This window comes from Palaemon carinicauda, chromosome 23 (assembly GCF_036898095.1).
Source record: "Palaemon carinicauda isolate YSFRI2023 chromosome 23, ASM3689809v2, whole genome shotgun sequence".
NCBI classification, from domain to species: domain Eukaryota; kingdom Metazoa; phylum Arthropoda; class Malacostraca; order Decapoda; family Palaemonidae; genus Palaemon; species Palaemon carinicauda.
Window position 1 is genome coordinate 77,761,951 of NC_090747.1, and position 24,011 is coordinate 77,785,961.

The following is a 24,011-nucleotide window of genomic DNA, read 5'->3' on the forward strand; positions in this document are numbered from 1 at the left end:
CACAGACACACACACACACACATATATATATATATATATATATATATATATATATATATATATATACAGTATATATATATATATATATGTATATATATATATATTATATATACATACATGTGTATATATATATATATATATATATATATATATATATTACACACACACACACACACACACACACACACACACACACATATATATATATATATATATATATATATATATATATATATATATATATATATATTACACACACACATATAAATATATATATATATGTGTATGTATATATATATATATATATATATATATATATATATATATATATTCATATATATATTATATATATATAAATATATATGTGGATATATATATACATACATACTGTATATACATATATATGTGTATATATATATATATATATATATATATATATATATATATATATATATATATATATATTTATATCTATATATATATATATATATATATATATATATATATATATATATATATATATCAATAACAATAATTTTAATAACTTTTACCATTATTATTAGAATTATTCATATCATTAAAACTTGAATTTACCAAAATTATCATTCTTATGCTTTCCAATTTTTATTTTGTTTCCATGTATAATAATTTTAATAATTCTAATATTAACAATAATTTTCAATATAAATAATCCTCTAAATAATTCAGTAATTTTAAAAATTTCAATCATTTTAATAATTTAATTAACAATAATCCTTTTAATACTTTTCCAAATACTATTGTTATTATTATCAAAATTATTATCATAATATCAATGATGCTAATAATTTCAATAATTTCAAAAATTACTAAATTAAATATAGTTAAAACGACAGAAATTATCAAAATCATAATTATCAATTTCAAAATTAATAATGTTAATAGTTTTAACAGTATAATTAAAATTATTGAAATTATAAACATAATTATTATTATCATTACTAATATCACTATCATTATTATTATTATTATTATTATTATTATCATTATCAGCATTATTATTATCTATATCGATTTTTTCTTTCTTCATCTCTAGTGTAAAAAAAATTTCTTCACTCGTAAAATCATTCAATTACCAATACTATCGATAAAATTCTTATTATTATTGAAATTATCAAAACTTTTATCATAATAATAACAATTTTTACAATTTCTATAATTATTATAATTTCAATAATTTTAATAGTAATTATATTTATCAAATATATTATGAAAATAATTAAAATTTTATTTAAAATAATAACAATAATAATAATAATAATTTCAGTGATTTTAATAATTAAAATTATCAAAATAAATAAAAGTTAAAAGGAATAATTAAAATAAAATATAATCAAAATGATTAAAATTATCATTATTATTGAAATTGCTGAAATGATTAAAATGGTGGTAGGACAATTACGTACTGGACATTTGCGTCCCGGACAGTTGTGTCCCAGACAATTGCGTCCCCAGACTTTTTCGTCCCGGAAATCTGCGTACCTGTACTTGTTTTTAGTGACCAGGTAATATTTTTTAAGAGATACGGAATTAACTCTGTCTCTTTATATGTATGTATGTATGTATGTATGTATGTATGTATGTATGTATCCATGCTATCGCTCGATTACAGAACTACTAATTACTGTAGATAAGATATATGGTGGTTTTAGGTACAGAACTTAGAATTACTGTACTTATCTATGGTTTTACTTTTGTATTTACGTAGACCTTTAGAAAGCAATTCCTGATTTCTCTAGAAGCAGAAAAGACTTTTTATTCACGGCAGTTTAACCTCAGTTGTTGGATTGGGCATTGGATTCAACCAACTCTCTCAATTTCATCGTGGAATGTTCATGATCGAACAGCTGATGACTTGCCGAGGTCCAATAATAGTTTAGAAGAGTGGCATAACACAATTCAGAAATATATAACATGTCATCACCCCTCCATTTGGAAACTAATCGACGCCCTAAAGAAAGTAGAAAAGCTGTGGCGGAGAAAAAGGAAACTAGACTATCTTTCTTACGAGACATTGTTCATAACATATGCATACCTTTTAGGTATGAGCTTAAAAGTAGCCATCGTAAGTCATTATTAAAAAAACATAACCTAAACTTTTTAGACATACTGTATATAGAAAATTTATAGTGTATACATATATGTAAAAAATTTCCATTTTATAAAGTTTTTAAAGATTATAAAACGTGCAAATGAAATATTGATGTCTATATATATGTCCTTTCGTGTACAGTATGGGTAAAGGTATAATTATTGCCAAAGTATGATTGATTGATTGATTGATTGAAAGTTTTCTGGCATCCTGACATCTAAGGTCATTGACGCCTTGCCAAAGTATGAATTAAGAATCTAAATTATTTGATGATATTAAAACATATGCATATAAAGGGTGGATAAAGGTATAAATAAAATTACTGTGTAAAAGTATAGTGTAAAGGTAAAGATGAAAAGCTTTATAGAATCAGTAAAACACACATACAGGTACGCAAATATCCGGGAAGCATATGTCCGGGGACGCAATTGTCCGGGACACAACTGTCCGGGACGCAAATGTCCTAGAACCGATTAAAATAACTATTATTGGATTGTTAAAATCCAAGCGAGATAAAATAGAAAACTTTCATAATATGAATAACAATAATCTGTAATCTTCATTACACCTGCCATTTTTCTCATTTCCTTATTTTTTTCCCATAATTTAAAAAAATATAAATTATCAAAATTATCCATATAATTTCAATAACAATAATTTTGGTAATTTCAATTAGAACAGTATTTTTTTATATTCTTAATAAAAATAATTTTAGTAACAATTCTAAAATCATTATTATTATTATTATCATTATTATTATTATCATTACGTATTATTATTATTATTATCATTATTATCATTATTATTATTATTATTATTATTATTATTATTATTAAATTTTCATAATCAGTTTGATTTCAATAATTTTAATAAAAAAAATTAATAATTTTAAATACAGTAATACTAATTTCAATAACAAATAATTTTATAATGATCATAATTATTATAAAGTCATTGTCATTTAAATTATTGAAGAAATTAAAATTATTGAAGATTATCTCTATTATCAAAATTATATTCATTAAAATGAAAATTATTAAAATAAGGATTATAAAAAGTATTATAAAAACAATAACAATAATAATTTCCAAAATTATATTATTATTAAATAAAATTATTAAAATAATATATATATAATATAGTATATATATATAATATATATATATATATATATATATATATATATATATATATATATATGTATATATATATATATATATACATATATATATATATATATATATATATATATATATATATATATATATATATATATATATATATATATATATATATATATATATATATATATATATATATATATATATATATATATATATATATATATATATATATATATATATATATATATATATATATATATATATATATATATATATATATATCTATATATATTCTTAATGATAAAAAAAGTAAGTTAAGTAAGTTAGAAATTAAAACCTATGAAAAATGTATATTAAAATTCTATCTATTAAGCCTGTGCTTCTTGAAAACATTACAATCTTAGAAGCAGAAAAAATACTCGGAATCGGATAAAATGTCACAAAGTTTTGTGACCAAAACATAATTCTGTGTTATAAAAACTGCACACTCATAAAATATATGTTGAATTGTAATAATAGTGCCAAACTCATTGCAATCGGGGACAATTTTGTGAGGTGCACAAATAAAAGAAGCTATGCATCAACTTTAAATGACCAATACAGAATCATGCTAAAATTAACCGCTGTCCTTCTATCAGCTTAGCAAGATGATTCTCATGAAAAAAAAACGATTGGTTTTATCTGTATTGATTTAATGTTATTAGATTCATTATCCCACACTATTTGCCATTTTGCTACTATGAAACATTTCAAGATTATTATATAATCTTTATCAGGTAGTTTAATGTTCTTATGTGGTAAATCTATTGCTATCTATTGCTGATTTAGCAGCAGCATTGAACTTTTCATTAGCAGCAACCACAACAAGTGCAGGAATCCAACATATTTCAACATTGACTCTTTGGAAATAGAATTTGTTAAGGAGCTCTTTCATTTTCAATATTAATTGGTTCCTATGCATGTGAACATTTAGGGCTTCTAAGGCAAATCTTGAATCAGTATCATTCATCTGTTTTAATAATGTCAATTGCGAGTAAAATTGCAATTAGTTCAAATGTGAGTACTGATGCTTCACTAGGTAGTGACATCCAACTTATTTTGTTTGAGGAGAACGCAGCAGATCCAGCACCCTTTAAAGATTTAGAGCCACCAGTATATACAGTATAGCATAAGGTTCTTTCCTTTGAATATTTTCCAAGCCACATTTATTTGCAGTGACTCGGAGTTTAGTTATATTTCTTTTAATAAATAAAAAAGATTGGAGCATATTATTGCTTTCTTTATGATCCAAGGTGGAAAAAAGAGAGATAGTTGAATAAGGTTTATTGTTATGTGTTTAGATTGTAGTAACCTATTTGCAACTATGGCAAATGGTGGTTCATGATTATTTATAAATATATTGCTTTGGTGGACAAAATCTTTAATGCACCTTGCATTGTTACAAAATCTTGATGTAAGGACAAGGTTGGTTTACTGCTCTCACAGAGCACCAAGATATCTGGGGAAGATCTAAAGGCTCCACTACAAAGTCTTAGACCTTGAGTGCGTAGTGGATCTCAAAATTTCAAAGTAGCTCCAGATCCTGATCCACATATATTGGGCTACCATAATCTGTTATTGATGACACTCATGCTTAATATAGGATCAGTAACGTTGACCTCTTTCCAACCCATATTATATTAGACAACTTTTTTGATACGTTTAGAGCATTATTACATTTAGAATTTATGTAATATACATGCGCTTTCCAAATGATGTGAGTATCAAATATTAGTCCCAAAAATTTCATCTGATCATGGATTTGAATTTGAATGTTACTCAATGCTATATTTATTCCTTGATTTTACTTCCCTCTGCTACTCTTATAAAACATTATTGCTCAAGTTTTTTTCGACAGAAAGTCTGAGAACAACAGAAACAGTCCAAACTTCTATTCTTTGAATGGAGTTATTTAGAATTCTTTTGTAACAGTTACCTTCAAAAGCACTATTTTCCTGATCATTTGCAACAGCAACATTACCGTGTTCCTCACAGATAGCAATGGATGCTTCCCTATTCAGGCCACACACTTACAGTAGAACTTCCACTATATGTATGTAGCTCCAATTGTGGACTTTCTAGCAGTGGCTAGAGATGCTTTGTATCTGGCTCAGACAGTATCTATAACGTTTAAAAGGCTTCCAGAAGACTAAAATTATTGCCAAATCTTTGATCAGACAGCATCTATAACGTTTAAAAAGCTTCCAGTGTAGGTGATCAGTTTATTTGGCAAGTGATATAATGCAAAGTCGTCCACATAAAGGGTACATTGCCTTCCTTGTGGAATTTGAGCAACTGCCATTGACTGCCAATGCAGTCACACATAACACAATACAGTAATGCCTCACAACACAAAATTAATTCGTTCTGGATTGGCTTTCGTAAAGTGATTTTTTCGTCTTGCGAGTCACATTTTACATGTAAATTGTCTAATTCGATCCAAACCCTACAAAACACCACATTAAATCTTATAATAAAGCTAGAGTATAACCACAACGAAATACTGAACAATCAAATACATTTGAACCATTCAATATACCTAAACTAACTGTTAATACCTGTAAATTAAGTAGTTATTACAACATAATGTAATAATAAATGGAAAATAATACAATACATACAGTACAATACTGTACATATACAAAATATACAGTACCATAAGTACTGTACTATTATAGTTACCCCTGTTATAGACTACAGCTACATTTTCTATTGTCTAAACCCATTTTCTTCAACCTATTTTATTGGGTGACTATTTTACTCTCAGCCTGGATGAGAAGTCATAAAAACACTCGCATCTCGTTTTGCAGCTTGAAAATTTCGTAAGCAGATTCTTTCGTGAAGAGAGGTATGACTACTCTGGGGTACACAACAATCCAGGCTGTAGCATGTAAAAAATAACTAGCTATACAAGTTTGGAATGTTATTCGACCCATATAATTGCTCATAAAAATGTGTCCTTTTAAACCATTACAATGTAAGAATTTCAGCATTGAATGCCTCCAAGTGGCATCATATGCCTTCTAAATTACATAAACATGGCTATTGTGACTTGCTCTCATTCAAAACCTCTATGTATATAATTTTCCAAGTGTGATAGAGTCCAAGGTACACCACTCCAATTGTGAGTAAAATTACGAGGCTGATAAAATCTTATTACGACGTAAACACCGATTCAATCTATAATTTGATTTACAATTTTACCCTTATTTTGCAAATACAACTGGTCAGTGAAATTTGTCTGTAATTGTTTAGATTACTGGGATCTTTTCCTGGCTTAGCTACAATATTGGTATTACTACTGCATGCTTCCATGTCTTTGGAAATAAATGTTTGGTCCAAAGATGATTATAAAATTCTAAATGATAGGCCTTTACCGAATGGGTTAGATTTCTTAGCATATTAAAATATGTTATCTTTACCATGGGCCGTGGAACTACAATCTGATAAAAGAAAATTCCAGCTCCTCGGTAATCCTTCTATTATAAAAGATATCTTCAATAGTACAGTATCAATATTCAATGTAATTGCTTCTTCTTTACTTTTATTGGATCAAAAGAGGGCACCCAAATCATCAATACTACTTACAGTATGCTTAAAATTCTGCCACACCTTCTGCACTGAAGTATTTACTAATATATTATACATACTTTGCCACAATATTATCCTTCCTTTTATTGCTTATCTAAATTTAGCAGAAATCTTATTAAATAGTTTCCATACACTAATATCTGTGGTTATTATCAACCAAGTTGTAATTAATATTTTGTAGCATTAGGAGACCAACACTCAGATCTTTAAATCTTTTAATCAAGGTTTCTTTGTTTTCTTCAAATTGCATGCTTTTCCTTTACTATTTGGTTAATATATATGACCACCAAAGGACCAAGTTTTTCATTGGTCGGCCATTAGTCAAAGGCTAATGATGAAGTTTACTAGGAAATTATTTGTTTCATCATGGTCTTGTGAATAATTAAAGGGAGGTACTTGACCCATATACAACTTGAGCTTGTTCCAGTTAGCTTTATTGGTATCAAACATCGAATGGGAGGACTTAGTGTATGTCCTAAAGTAGTTATTAATAGGGACATGGCCACTGCTATAAAGGTCATCTGGGACATTCTATTCAAACCTATAAGCAATATTGTTTGAACCAAGTTAATTCTATTGAGGAATATATTCCATGATGTTTAGGATAAGTGCTATTATCTCCTGAGACCATTTGTATCAACAGTAACTCAATTAGTGTCCCAGAGGGCATTGTGGACATTAAAGTCTCCAACTAATTGGAAATCTTGCTTATCTGGGAATTCTTCAATAAATTTTGCAAATTTTAGCTCCAAAGAGGATTGATTGTATATGTTATAAATATCAAACAAGTTATCATTCTGATGTACTTTAACTCCTGATAATTAAAATTCTGATTTGTTAAATATCTAAACATCGCAGTTCCTTATGCATTAGTAAAAGGGACTGAGCGAGATGTTAAGTCTAATTTCCTAATGAAGGAATAGTATCTTTAGTAAGTATATTGCAAGAAGGTTATAGTTTTCAAGTCTTTCAAGATGATGGCAGGACACGTAAGTGTAAAGAGATCAAGTTTGTATAGTTAGGAAAAATACAAATTACTGGACTTCCAAATTTGATATTTGTTCCTATACAATTACAACTGACTTGTTTCAATGCCAATAACATTCTATTGAGTTATGTATGGATTGAATAAAATGGAGATGGGATTTCACTATGTAGAGCACTACTTACTGAATGCTTATTTTGCTACAGTTGGCTTTCTGTTTAATTGTGCTATCATTGTTTTAATTAGACTTTAGTATTAGATATAATCTTCTGAAGTTTACTTTGATCATGATTTGCTTCCTCATTACTGTATCATTTTGAATAGGATTACGTTTTCTATATTTTTTTTCAAGATAAAATTGTGTCTATTGCAAGCTTCTTTAGCATATGGTCAACATACATAGAAACAGTACTGTGGGCCCTAATCTACCATGTTTTTCTATTTTTATTCTCGATAAAGTTATCTATCAGATTACCATCTTATGTACTGGTATATTTACCACACTAATGTTTTAAAATTTAGAAATAAAGCAATCATTGAAGCGGAATGAAATTTTGTGAACTGCTTTATTCTATATTGTCATTTTATAGGATTGCTTTATTGTTTTTTTTTTTTTTTTTTGGCTTTTTAACTTTATTAGAAATACTGTATTGGGAGGACACCTCTTCAGTATGTCCACTTCCAAGCACTCGAGTAGATCTCTGTAATAAATTATTCCTTCAGCTTGATCAAAAGTTGGGTGTGGAGATACCTTTTCAATAACACTGGATGAGGAATATGCAAAATTTTCAACAGCACTACTTGTGTTCCTTTTCCAGCTTTAACTTGCAACCCATAACCATAATATCTTTTCAAATTCCTTTGCAAAATGGTGACAATTTTTCAAGACATTCATAGTCATCCCATTACTTGTAGGAAGCAACATACCAGATGTGTTCGACTAGATTCGTGAATTTATTTCTTTTTCATCCCCTTGAAGATCAGCCTCCTCCAGTACAAAGTCAAAGTATAGTTTATAAAATTTTAAATATTAAGTAATTTTACATACCTACACAGGCCAGGGACTTGTTAATTCTTGACTTTAAAGAAGGAAAATTTAGCATTTGAAAGGTCAAACAAAAGTAACATAGCTCTCAAAATTCTCATTGCTGTTTGAAAGTTTTAATTCTATCCTTTCTATTTTACCAAAAGGTTGCACAATATTTCATAATTCATATTGCAATAAATACCTACACAATATACAACATTCAAATTTTCCTTTTTAGTCCCTGGTGCTTTTAGCCCTTAGGGTTCTGCAAAAAAGGGAAAAAAAGGTTTCACTGTAATAACACTGAGCAAATAAATATTGGTGGAGTGATCCTTTTTATTATTGAGTTGTCATCAGAATTTCATTCATTTGAATTAGCAGACGTTATCAACAGTGTCTAGGGTTCACCATTTGATCTAGGGGTACAGGATACTTTAAGGTATGTTACTCATTCTTTTGTTTTAGGAAGGGGATAATAATAAAAACTAATGGGGCACTCAGTAGACAGCATGCCTTTCCTGCACTATGAAGTCTTATTTTGCTCTTAACTCTACTGCGTAATTGAACTTTGATGTATTTTCTTGAAAATGTAACGGAATGGTCCCTTGGTCATACCCTACAAGTCCACCAAGTTTCATTGAAATTGGTTCTATAGATTTTGCATAATGATGTTCACAAAAAAAAAAAAAAAAAATATTTGCCATCTATTATTTTCAAATTACTGGTGCGTATTTGTACTTTAATGCACTTTATCTAAAATGTTAGATTCATTCTTGGGTCATATTCAACATGACTACCAAGTTTGATCAAAATTGGTAATTTAGTTTTGGTGTAAAGTTGCAAACAAACAAACGACAATAGGGGTGAATACTGTAAATATCCTTTACAAAATATTTGATAATGGGAAAGGCAATAAAAAAAAAACATGGAAAAAATAAGTTTAAGGAGAAGAAAATATTAGACAGTCTGACATCCCAATAGATCCCCACAAACTTTTAATGAAATTAATTCTTCCAACAGTAACAAGTGAGAGCTGACTCCAAAATGTCCACTACTGGCCCTTACCCGGTTGATTGGACAGAGCTTTTCAAGAATACCATCATCCCCACTTTAATCATAGTGACAGGCAAACCACACAGAACACTGGGAGTCTTATCTCAAAAAACCGACCCAACCCCGGAATCCGAGGACCAATTTTCTGCATGAGATCACTACGCGTGCCAATATGGGAATATTAACACTTATTTAGTCCAAGCATTATTGGGTAGTTGGCAAAACCACTACACCTACAATTGGATTAAAAAAATCAATTCCCAGCAATGGTATCCTTTCCTAAAAATCAGACAGTGAAAAGGAAAAAAGCAGTTGGATAGCAATGTGGAAGACAGTTGGTAAAATATGAAGCAGGTTGAAAGTAATATGAGGCAACAGAATTAGTATAAGAGAAATTTAGAGTCAAACTGAGAGAAAAATAATTTTCCCAGTTCAAAAGCCCTCTTGCCCTTGCATACATGCATCTTGTACACCCACGATCATGAGGTTCAACCTCATATGAAAATTCCTCTTCTGAAGGAACAATACATTTTTGAAACTGAGGGCACATTAACAAGCACATAAGGAAGGGGGTTAATCTCACCAGTAAACTATTCTAATTTAGAGTGATTGCACTCTGTGGCACGTGAGTCTTCAGTACATTCTGAAGGTTTGTCTCTACCTTCTTGGAATGACTGGAGATCCAGCCTCAGAAGGGATGTCAGCGCACATTATGCTATCATTTGATGGAAACTGGGGATGACCCTTTCACTCATGTGAAGGTGAGGCCACTGGTTGAACATATGAGAAGCCCTCCTTTTTGGCTTTCAGGAGGTGAATAGTAGACGGAGCCTCTATTTGCGAAGCCAAGGTCGAGATTATCTAGGGAGGAGAAGGGGGACAAAACTGCTTCTTCTCTTTTTGGCCAGGTTGGAGACACTATTTCCATTGCTACAATGAGGACTTGCCAAAGTTTCTCTGTGAACGGAAGTACCTCTAAGTCTAAAGAAGGTCACAACATCTTCAAAGCCAAGGACTTGGTTTCATCAGTCAGCCTCGCTACAGAGTGAAGGGAAGGTTCACCTGATCCAATGGGGGAATTTGCTAAAATCACATCACACTCCTCTACCAGATATGAAGATCTGGGTTGTTCTGCTTTTTCCACCAAACCTCAACCACCCAGGGAAAAGACAGAGAATGCTTAATACATGCAACTCTGTCCCATTAAAACAATATTATTTTGGGGTTATTTCAAACTTCTACTACCTTTTAGTTTCTCAATTGATTTTTTTTATTTGAAAAGCATTTGATGAAAATTTCATACACTAAAAGTTGTACATTGGAAACGATCTTGCCATTTTTTATTTTATAGGTATTATCTTATATATACAAGTCAATTTCATAGGTGACTACTATATTTTTATATGGAAGCTTTTTGATTTTTCAAAAAGTGAATGTACAGATTGTAGGCTATACAATTCCCTATATTTTCAAATTTGAATGACGGAAATAGGTTAATATAAAAAAGTAGTTTAAGTTTTTCTATGAAAATTTCCTGTTTTGAGAAATAGGGCTTCAAAGCATTTTCATACAATGCATGCCCATGTTCCTAAGAGTAAGAAGAAAAACTAACAAGCCCGAATGTTACCTCACAAGGGTGACTAAAGAATACCGCAGCCTGAAGGGCCTGGTGATTTGATCCTTCTCTCAGGAGTACCCCTGCAGGGGTCCCTAATGTATCAAGTACCAGGCATGAATGTTGTACTGCTTAGATTTGTTTCAGATAGGGTTTAATGAACATCCTATGCCAAGACCAAACTGTAAAACTCTGGGTGGCCTGAAATTGCCTATTAGCAAAAAATGCTAGTGTAGAGGGAATTTTTCTCACATCATGGTTTTCAGGGATGGAGACAGGATCAGCCTTTTCTTAAATAAGGTCAAGATATGGATAGCCTCTCTTGAAAGAGGCTTGCTGGCCTGGGTGTTTTTAAACAGGCTACCTTCTGAAGACGTGGATCTCTGTAAATATAATTCCAAGGTCGACTGCTGACAGAGGTTGCTATGACCCAACTCTAGAGCCGAAGATATAAAGCAGATCTTCTTACTAGAGAGGCTTTTAATTTCTAGCTACAAAAAGGAGACCCAGATTCAAGATTAGAAGATACCTGGGATACTGTAATGAATTCCTGGTCCCTCCAAAAGGCTTCTAGTTAACTGACTAACTTCCAAAGCTAAAGCTAATAAAAATATGAAAAATTTAGAAATAATTTGTACGTTTCCTAACTATACAAACATGAGTTCTTTATGTAGGAGAGATGATTCAGCGTATGCTGGTTTAGCCATAAAAACTTTTAAGCGAGGTATCAATGACACTATACTCTATTTTTCTTAAGCTGGCATATTTGTACTCAAGGCCATGAATTTTGCAGCTGTTGATTGGGTGAAATTATTATATCTGAATCCAGTAGTTTTGTGCTGATCGATTTTCAAATTTATGAATATATTATTGAACCATATAATGTTAGCAATACTGTACTAAATGACCTCAATAGATATATTAAAAAATTGTTCAGAGATGAGTGACAAACTTTGTTAGATAATAAAACTGCTCCCACTGTAGTGGTAGACAAGAAAGAAGTTTGAGATGCATTAATTTTAATGTTTTTACTATACCAATGTCAAGTGCATAATACACCATTGGCATTATCATACTATTTGAACGGATTTTGACGTAGAAAAAATCTATTTTTGGGTGAGATAGCCATGTCGTCCTGATGGAAGGTCCTTCCGGCAGCTTCCTACTATACTGTATAATATTTCTGCGAGTGATATTACAAGAGAATTACCGTCATGTATCACAAGGTTCTAACCCCGGGAACGACTATCCTCAGATATCGTGTATAATCAGGGATGTATCCGTAGATAACCGTAGATATCTCACCCCTAAAAGACTTAACCCAGTCTAGGAATCCAGGGAGAAGGATAGGTGAGGAGCCATTACATATCCTCTCCCCTCATGGTGCTGTACATCACTGATGACGTCATTCCTTTGAAAGGACTTATATAATGCAATTTTCAAGTTATCAAAGGCTCAAAAACCATACTAATAGTAGAAAATCTAGGCGGTTGTTGGGATTGTGTTGTGGGAAGAACAGCCACACACAAAGAGAAAGAAAAAATTTCATCAGCTCTCTCCTGCCGAGTGATCCTATCCCTTTTTTCAAATCCCATCTTCTATCTCATGCTATGTACAGTAATTTGTAAATTAATTATCAAGAATATTTAATTGATTAGCCTACACTGTTTGTAGATTGCTATTTCAAACATATTTACATTTCATTTGCTAGGAATATATTAAATATAAAATATACTTGAAAAATAAGTTAACTTGAACTGTTTTTTTTTTATTAAGATGCTATTGTTCTACTGTTTTCTGTACTATATTTGTATAAAATAACCTTAGGTTGAATTTGTCAATTCTGTCCCCATTCAATGTGGCCTTTGTAATATCCTTTAAAGTTTTGAATACCCCAGCCCCCAAATTTGAAAAATTCTAATACATTCAATATCATACTACGGCTCTGGCTGGTGAGCCTTCTGCCTGACATAAGGCGGCCACTGGTATTAAAATTTCCTTCATCATTACTTGACGAATCTCTATCATCTTTCGATGGTAAAGTCACGCCTCAAGCATGCGTATAAAAACACGCATCTTGTTGTGAGGGAGGACGAAAGTGGTGACATTTCCTTTCACTCGACTTACACCTAACAAACCTCTGTTTATTATTGTGTGTTTCTATGTTCTTCATCATTATTTTGCTTTCTAAATTAGCTATAAAAGACTGATAGTTATTTTAATAATATTTATGATGTAATTAGTGCTTGAAATATACAAAATTGATATTTCTGTATTTTGAAAAATTTTTCAAGACTTCAGCTTCGATGTTTATTTAAAATCAATTGATAAATAATCACACAATTAATATATAGGTTATCATTATTTACAATTAATTTAAGTATTATTTATATCATGTTCATAATAACACCTGTTAACACACACTGTAGCAGTATACTTATAATATAATTGTGTGTATAGAAAACTGATGATTTCGTTCAAACTGAGGTCCAACCAATCAGAACTCCGAGCCTAGTATACTTATAATATAATTGTGTGTATAGAAAACTGATGAATTCATTCAAACTGAGGTCCAGCCAATGAGAAGCCAGAAAGTAGCTCCGAGCCTAGTAAATTTATTCAGGCTTCAAAAAAAAAAAAAAAAAAAAAAAAAAAAAAAAAAAAAAAAAAAAAAAAAAAAAAAAAAAGAGAGAGAGAGAGAGAGAGAGAGAGAGAGAGAGAGAGAGAGAGAGAGAGAGAGAGAGAGAGAGAGAGTATAGCTAGTATCAGTAGCTGGGGTACCCAAGACCCCCTGCTAACACACTCACCCTGCAACTGGATGTGATTGCAGGCAGGACTTTTAGGGGAAAGGTGATGACAGGACACGTAAGTGTAAAGAGATCAAGTTTGTAAAGTAAGGAAAAATACAAATTACTTCCAAATTTGACATTTGTTCCTATACAATTACAAAACTTCATATTTTATGTAGGAGACTCACTCTATGGTGGGTGAAAGTCCTTTTCAAGTGGCTGAAGAACTTTGCCCCAGGGTAACAAATCCGAACACTGGAGAGAGTGGGAAGATTATCCTAATAGCTTGTGAACCATTGGCCTGTCAATGCCACAGGGTTGACAGCTCGCTACGAGAATGGAGGTTAGGAACATAATACATAAATCATATATTCAGACAATTAAACCCAAAATTAGGCTTAACTACAGTCAGGAGGAGGCCAGCTTGCAGAGTCTTCAAATGCCATACCCCAAGAGAGGGGAAGATGAAGAAAGAAAAGGCCAGTTATTCCTTTACATTCATCCTAGACTAACACCTTTGTAATCTCTACCCTAGACCAATTGCTAATACTGTAGTCCTCTATGGCAGCTTGTTAAGCGGCAACCACAGGGCCTAGAGTAAATGTATCTAAGGTCCTGTGGGTTAATTCTTGCAGGTAGTGGGCGGTGAAGTTGGTCTATATCTTCCACATGCCTGCTTATAGCACTTGCGCCACAGAGATGATCCTTCTGAATGCCCAGGACATACTTATGCCCATGACATTATGAACTCTGGGTTGTCTACTCTGTTGGGCAGGGGGAGAGATAAGTGCATGGTCAATGACCTGCCAAATCTAAGAGGAGACAATGTTCTTAGTAAATCTTATTTTGACCCTACCTGGGCTGACAAGTAGATGCTTAATCTGAGGGTGAGCTCTTTTCATTCATTTCAGATAGTGCCTCATTGTTCTCACACGACATAGTAACAGTTGATCAGGATCAGCAGTTACTTCCCAAAGCCTCAGAGGAGAAACTATGTAACTCGCTGATCCTCTTTGCAGAAGCCAAGGGCGAGAATGAAGACCGTTTTCAGAGTTAAGTCTCGCTCTGATACTCAACTCAATAATTCGCAAGGAGCTCCTTTTAATGAGGACAGAACTTGACTACGTTCCATGGATTCTCACTTCCAATTGAGGGAAAGTTAGCTCAAAACTCTGTACAAGCATGGATAATTCAACAAAAGAGGAAATATAAACCCTTTTGTGTCTAAAGAATGGTAGCTGAATGGTAGCTTTTCACCATAAAAACCGAGCAGTTTTTCCTCTTAGACATATAACAAAAACTCAGCAATTACGGGTATATTAGCTCCAAGAGGAGACATCCCTTCCACGACACCAAGTCACCAACTGCAAAAGATTGCCCACTTCGCCTGGTAGACAGCAATAGAGGGCCTCCTCAGGTCTCCAGATATTCGTTTTGGCCTTGGCAAAAAAAATCCTGAGTGAGGAAATGCTGTATAATCTGTAGGTGTGAAGTCATATAGATGCGACTACTTTGTGGTTAATCATGGCATGAGGTTATTGTAGAAGGTTGTACTTGTAGAAGGTCGTGAAAAGGGGAAGCTCCTTCGGTACCTCTGTCAGCAGAAGCAAGAGGTCCAGGTACTACTCTGCTTGCTACCATATTGGAGCTATCCTTGTTGAGGCAGAATGGGGGGAAAGCATACATATATAGATAGTTTCTCACGTGTTGGAAGGCATTCTGGAAAACTGCCTGTGGGTCTGGTATTAGCAAGCAGTACACGAGAAACTTCCAGTTCAGATATGTTGCAAACCTCACAGTCATCACTTTGTTGGCTATCCAGGGATGTAAAGACCATTTGGAGACAACTATCCAAGTCTTCCTACTTAGATTGTCTGCCAGAATGTTGTTCTCCCCTGGAATGAACCAGGTAGACAAGAGATATCATTGTCTTCTGTCCATCACAGGATCTTAGGGCATAGCTGCCATGAAAAAAATACCTCCTTGCTTGTTTAGATACACTACTATCATGTTGTCACTCATCAACACTATAACATGACCTGAAGTTGGAAGTGTTGAAGGGCTAGGAAGGCTATCTTCATCTCTGCGAGGTTTATGTAGCATTGCCAATCGGAGTCAGACCACAGCCCGGAGGCCATGTGCTGTAGTAGGTGAGCCACCGACCCTTCTTTTGACCCATCAAGTCTGGGGGAAGGAAAAGAAAATCTACCCCTTTAAGAAGGTTGGATTCAAGCATCCACCAACTGAAGTTTTTCCTCTGCTCCGACCCTACCGGAATTAGCACATCCAGAGGGTCCCTGCTCTGAGACCATGGTGTCTTCAGCTGTCACTGAAGTGGCAAGATGTGAACCCGACTGTTGAAGACTAGACATTTCAGGAACTTCAGGTGCCCTAGTAGGCAAGTAGGCATTTCCACTGGTGAGGTTGTAGTGAGCCTTGCATTAGAAAGGGACAGGCCACTTCCTTGAACCTTTTGATTCTATTCTGCAATGAAAACTTGCCTCTGGAACATAGAGATGAGGCATCTTGTCTCTTCAAGATCCAGTTGGCCTACTCTCAGAGATCTCGATCCCCTGCTTGCCCTTAGGTGGAGGGTGTCTCCTCAGGGAAGTATAACATGCCCTGGCTTCCTACGCCTCTCGCCAATCTTAATTGGGCCAATCCTCTATTGGGACAGGCTTCGAGTGGTCAGCTTTAGATACCTTCATATCCAGATATCTCTGGTACCTGGATACGCATGCAGGTGACTTGCAGGTGGGAGTAGGTACCGGTGCCAATGAAGAAAACGCAGAGACTGGGGCACAAATGGTAGCAATAATGCTCTTACAAATAGGGTTAGAGAGAGCCCTAGATTTCGCAAGAGACCCGACACCGTCAGAGGAATGGTAACGGGTTCGTTATCTGAAAGGTGATCATGTGGTCATGAGATCGGTCATGGTTTGCATTACTGCTTTAATGAGGTCCTGTATCCAGGCCATGTCTCTGGATAATGAGGGTATAGCCGATTGCAGCCGTGCCTGAGGCAACCGCATATCATGTGTAATGAACAGCTCGCCGATCGTACACAAGGCGCTGTGGCAGAACACGCAAAAGGTGGTTCCACGAGGGCACTCATAAGAGCAGTAACATTTATCAAAGGCTAGCAAGACGTGGGTACGTAAGACTACAGCATGCGCTGACGTATGCACTCACTTACGGCTTGTGCAAGGTGGAAGCACACGCTGACACATCAACACTAGCAAGAGCTCTCTCTTTAGAAGCTTGCAAAAGGTAGCCTTGCGAGTCTGTGCCTCAAGCTCGTACTCATGAGGATGAAAGAGGAAAGATCGATTTGGAGGAAAGTGTAGGCAGTTGTTGGAACTCGCTTTCTAATCTATCTAGTAAGACTTCCGAGGGAGGCAATCGCCTGAGACACAAGTCCAAAGGGCTACAAGCACAAGAGTTTAGTGCAAACTTGTGATACTGTAGTGGTGAGTTGGGATATGTCCTTGGCTCTGTGGAGCCAGTGGAAGTGATCACCTGAAGGCCAAAAAGAGCTGGTGTATGGTGGTAATGAGTCACACCCACTGTTGCAAGGAGCTCACGGGGAAGACCACTCAAGTGAGGACGACCTCTCACTTCTGTGAGAGCATCCCCTGTAGGGCCCTGAAGGTTAGGCAAGCTCACAAGGTTAAGGATTACAAGAATCCTCAAGCTGAGTGGACTCAATGTGGATGCTCACCCCAGGGGGTGCTCACACTACGCTAGAACTCAGCAGAAAACTAACCTGCAGAACCTCAGGTAGAAGAGAAACTGCAGAGGATGTTTCTGCCAGAGCACAAGACCGGACGGAAGGGATTCCTTCTGTTGGCTTGGGATGGGGAAGGGCCAAGGCCAACCCTGAAGAGGCAGATATGCGCTCCTGCTGTGCCCCTAGCTTCAACACCAATAGCCTTTCCCCTGTGGGAGGAACCTGAAACCTCCAAGGATGGCCACACCTGATGCAGGGCCCAAAAACAAAGAGGACTCTACCTCCGAGAGGAAGCCACCACTGCTTCGATAGGGGAAGCAATGTGGTCTTCCTTACCCAAAAGTTGTCCGGGGTCAGTCAGTCAATAAACCTACAGAGGAGGCCAAACAGGAAGAGACAAATGGGAGAGTACTAGCTGTGGGAAAAAGGAATCAAGACTTCTTCGACTTCGATGATGATCTCGAAGGCGAAAAATCCCTTTTAGATTTCTTCTTCCTGCATCTATGGTACCACTTCCATTGGGAGGATGGCCACTCCCAACACTCTAAGCAAGGAGAAGCTGCCATATAGGAGTGACCTCTACACAAAGAGTAAAACCAGCCAGTAAGGATCCGTCCTTGTTTGACATAAAGGTACTGCAATAGTGACCGATACGCTAGGACATACCCACGTGGTTTGGAGTCCTCAAGCACTAGTCACACCTGAAAAGGAAAAGTAAGCGAGACTAATGCAGTACAGTATTGTCAATTTAATATGGATTTCCGAGAGACGTGCACTTCTTCACTCAACCATAGCCAAATCAAGTCAGCTCAGTTGCGGGGTTAGTGTGTGTGAGTGGGCAGGTCGAGTTACCTCTCTATCGCTGCTAATTAGCAAAGGGTCATTGACACTTTGCTTCAAAGTTTTTTTTTGACTAAACAAGCTTGTGTCAAATCATCTATCCTACGCAAAGAACAAAGGTTTGTAATAGCGTAACAACAAACTGTATTCAAAATCATTTCAATTGTTCAGAGAAAAGATGAACTACAGTACTTGGGGTCAGAGTGTAGTTCGTGAATTTTGTCAAGAGACTGGTTACAATTCTCAATGGAATCCATTCAATTGTGTAGTTGTGATGACACAGTAAATGTAACAGACAAACATAGACACTGGAAAAAGTATGATCACAACATTTTTTAGTCAAGGAACTAATAATGACACAGGCCTCGGTAACCACTGATATTACGATGTAAAGTAATCTTATATGTGCCAAAACAATTCCAACTACACAATTTTAAACTACCAAATCAACAACTTAGCAAGTAAGCTACCGCATTCAATGTAAAACATTACGGTACAATAGTTGTATGAAAATTAATACATTCTATACTTACATATTTCACAAAGGATAACCACGGTACCGTATCCACAAATAAATTTGTAACAAGAATTTATCCTACTCCTTAAAACAAATAATGTTTCACATTCCATTGTCAACTTTTCTATGGATTAAAAAATAAAACAAAACAGTTAACTCTAATATGATACACTAATCTCAACCTATGCACCATTTACCTTCAATTAATTCTAATTCCTTTTATTTGGTTACTTTTCTGCATTATCCAATGAAATATTTCATATCACTTAAACTATGACTATTTTTTTCTCAGAATAACCCAGAACTCTAAAAGAATAACATTCTTCCTCCAGCTACTGAAAACTGTTCTGCAGCACATTCAGCTAGGATATAGAAATTGCCACATGCTTAAGTTAGATTCGGTAAGGTTATATCAGAGAAACTTGTGCAAAATCATGATATTAAGTCTTCCACTTCATTATAGTGCAATGCTATAAATCTGCATAGGGCAGTCAAGAGGATTTGCATGGTACCTCTTACACAGAAAAAATTTATTAAAACAATTTCTATTTTAGGAAGATCACAAATGACCACACATTTAACCAACTGATTACTGGTTACCATAAGCTGTCTCACTACCTTCCACTTTGCTATTGAAATATTTATCACCATTTTATAGATTAACAGTAATACATACCCTACTTTACATTTCTACACTGACTTTTTAAATGGCAATTACATGTCTATAATACCTTTATATTAATTTTTTCATCTATATACAGTAGACAGAATGATAAATTCACTATTTTTTTCTGAAAAAATTACAAATTTGGAAATAATTTGTATTTTTCCTCACCATACAAACCTTAAGCTCTTTACAGTGAATATTATTTCTGTAAATGTTGAAAACTAACCCAAAGAATTTTTTGCGAGATAGAACTACCCACTGCTAATTAGTGGGGGGGGGGTAACAAGGGGTAGACTAGCCACCCAGCTCACACACTCAACAGTTGAGTGACGTCACTTTTCAATTGCAGGTAGGACTTTCCTGGAAGTTAGGTGACGGCGGATCAGGTATGTGCAAAGAGCTCAAGCTTTACATAGTTAGGAAAACTACAAATTATTTCCAAATTTGTCATTTGTTCCAACACGAATACAAACCCTTTTACTCTTTATAGTGGAGATTCACCCTTAGGTGGGTGGAAGTCCGGAAACCAACTGGCTGGTTCCTGTCCTGGGATGTTATTCTGTGCTTTGCATGAGATGAGTAGAGTCAATGGCCTGGGCAATAAAGTGAATGTGTGAGAACTCTGCCATTTGACTTGACCAGGTAAGGTAATATTTGGAGGTAAAATTCACACTTAATTTAGACATTGTCCAATTCCACCTCGCTGGTTACACAAGAGATGATGGTACCCACCTGCAGTTAGAGATGGTCAGCTTGCAGAGTTCTTCGGTTGCTCAACCACAAAAGAGGGGTGAATGAAAGATGAAAAGGCCAGTCATTCGTACATTCAAGATAGTCTTATACCAGGTAACATCTACCCTCGACCAACTGCTACTTGTCCTATAAGGGAACCGAGGTGCTTGCGATCACGTTTTGTACAGCAACCACAGGACTTATGGAGAAACCATCTAGGTTCCTGAGGGTTACGTCTTGCAGGTAATGGGCTGTGAAGGTCGTTTGGCGCTTCCACATGCCCGCATGCAATACTTGCGCCCAAAGTTCTTTTTGAATCCCAAGGACCTGTTTATTCCCCTGATATCATGAGCTCAGGATCTTCAGGTCTGAGGATTTGAGTCTGGAAAGAGGGCTCTTTCTATCACTTGCCTAATCCAAGCAGAGATAGTATTAAGTGATATTTTCCTCTTGACCTTCCTTGTACTAACGAAAAGTCTCTAGTCTGTGGGTGAATTCCTGTGGTTTTGAGATAAGACCTCAGTGACCTGATAGGGCATAATAACAGCTGATCTGGATCATCTGTTACGGAACGTAGAATCTCAATCCAAAAGGGCCAAAATCTAGGATCTGCTACAGCCGTATTTTGAGTCTTAGCAATAAACTCAGGGATGAAGCTGCCAAATATCACCTGCCCTCATCCCCTTGAATGGGTGACGTACGATATATCATGTAGTTTACCGACTCTCTTAGCCGAGCCCAGTGTTAGAAGAAAATCGTTCCTGAGTGTTAAGTCACGATCTTACTACTGAAGCAATGGTTCAGGGCTCGTAGCACACACTACATTCCAAGGAGGAGGTCTAATTTTTGACTGAGGGCAGCACTCGAAACTTCAACTTCGTTAGAAGAGAGACAATTCCGTCTAGGAGGAAATGTTAACTCCTTTCAATCTAACAGCGAAGCTCAAGGAGGAGCAATAGCCTTTTACCACTAAGATCGACAGAGATTTTCCTCCCCTAGTATAGTGGCTTCATGAGGAGCAATAACCCTTCCACCAAACCAACCGCATGAGATAGACCACTTCACCTGGCACAGAGCAGCTGAAGAGTCCTGGAGGTATCTGTACATTCTTTCCACAACTGTTTGCAAAAAGCCTCTCTTTGAAAGATGCTGGATAACCTTCAGGTGTGAAGTTGTAGCAAAGAAAAGACTTTGTGGAATATCTTGGTGGGCGGTAGTTTGAGTAGCTCAGAATGAGGTAGTAGCTCTCTCAGAGCTTCTGTGAGAAGACTTAGAAGGTCTAGGAACCATTCTGCATGTTGCCACATCGGAGCTATACGGGTCATCTAGACTCCTAGAGGGTCGTCTATGCAAAACGGGGGGAAATGCATAAATGTCTATCTCGCCCATGGATGTTGGAAGGCATACTGCCAAATGGCCTGAGGATCGGGTACTGGCAAGCAGTATCCTGAAAATTTCCGAGTGAGGTATGTTGCGAAGAGGTCCATCGTTGGAGAACCCCATAAAGTCAGGACTTTGTTGGCAATCTGACAATGCAGTCCACTTGGAGCCAACAGTGCGAGTCTTCCAGCTCAGTTTGTTTGCCAGTATATTCTTCTTGCCTGGAAAGAATCTGGCTGAGCGGGTTACAGAGTTGTCATCTTTCCATCTCAATACTTCCACAGCCAGATGACAGAGGGGCTGTGAAAAAGTACCTCCTTATCGGTTTACGTAAAGCTTACTGTGCTGTCGCTCATCGCCACAAAATGTTCTGAAAGGAGCTGGTCAAATTGCTTGAGAGGTAGCAAGGCTGCCCTCATTACCAAGAGGTTTATATGGTACTGTCACTCGGACTCGGACCACAGACTGGAGACCTTATGGTACAACATGTGAGCCCCCCAAGAGCATCAATCCCGGGGAAGGAGAGAGTTCTACTCCCCTGAGGAGATTGGTGTTTAAAACCCACCAACTCAGGTTTCTCTTTTGCTCTGACCATATTGGAATCGGAGGTTTGGAGGGTCTTTGTGCTGAGACCAAAAGGTCTCCAGCTACCACTGGAGAGAACACATATGAAGACAGCCATTGAGCACCAGCCTCTCTAATGAGGACAGGTGACTCGGTAGCTTCTGCAACAAATGAGGTGGTAACCTGTATTGTATCAGAAATGGGTTGGCTGCCCGTTTAAGCCTCTATTTCGTCTAAGGATGGGAAAACTTTGCCTTGTTTTGTATTGATATTCATTCCAAGATATACAGTACCAAGTTCTGCATAGGGAGCAGAGATGACTTCTTGGGATTTACCAGAAAAACAAGATTGTGGCAAAACTCGAGAAGCTTACCTCGATGAAGGAGAAAGATATCCATCGAGTCTGCAAGAATCAGCCAATCATCTAAATACCGAAGCAACCGAATGCTGTTCTTGTGAGCCCAGGTCGACACCAGGGAAAAGACTTGTGTGAAGACGTGAGGTGTTGTGGACAGGCCGAAGCACAGCACTTTGAACTGATATATCCTGTTGTCGAAGACAAACCTTAGATACTTCATTAATGACTGCAGGACTGGGATCTGGAAGTATGTGTCTTTTTGAGGTCCAGCATTATCATGAAGTCTGATGTTCTGATGGCCTGCCTGACCATTTAAGTTATTGAACAAACTCGTTCAGAACTAAGAAGTCTATGACTGGTCTTAAGCCTTCAGACGCATTCTCGATAAGAAAGAGTAGACTGTAGAAACTCGCGGACCCGTCCTAGATCTCTTGGAGAGCATTCTTCTATGGCATGATTTGGACCTTGGACAGAAGGGCCTGCTCCCTTGCTGATCCCATTGTGTAGGAACTCATCATTGCTGGACTAAAGATTAGAGGAGGGAGAGTGTGAATGGGACAAGGTATCCTGCTAGGAGGACGGAGATTAACCAAGGTTTGGCCCCGTGAAAACTCCATCTCTGCCACCTCCTCTTCAGGCATCCTCCCACCGGTGGACTGGTCGGAGGAATGGTCCCCCTAGTAGAGGCAACCTTGTCTTCCACCTCTGCCTCCTGTCCCTCTTGAACCTAGGTTTTGAAAAGACTGCTTGGGTCCTAGTTTCCTTGACGCAGATTGTCTTGGGGGCATGAGCTCTTTTTCTGCCCCTGGCAATTTACCAGTGATGATCTCTGCAGCAGAGGTACCCCACAGTAAAGATGAGATGGGATT

General features: G+C 35.8%; 1 protein-coding gene across 1 annotated transcript in view; it reads right to left on the reverse strand.

Annotated features, from left to right (window-relative positions):
* The window catches only part of Syx6 (Syntaxin 6), a 200,465-nt gene that overhangs the window by 147,229 nt on the left and 29,225 nt on the right, over positions 1 to 24,011 (reverse strand). The window lies entirely within an intron of this gene.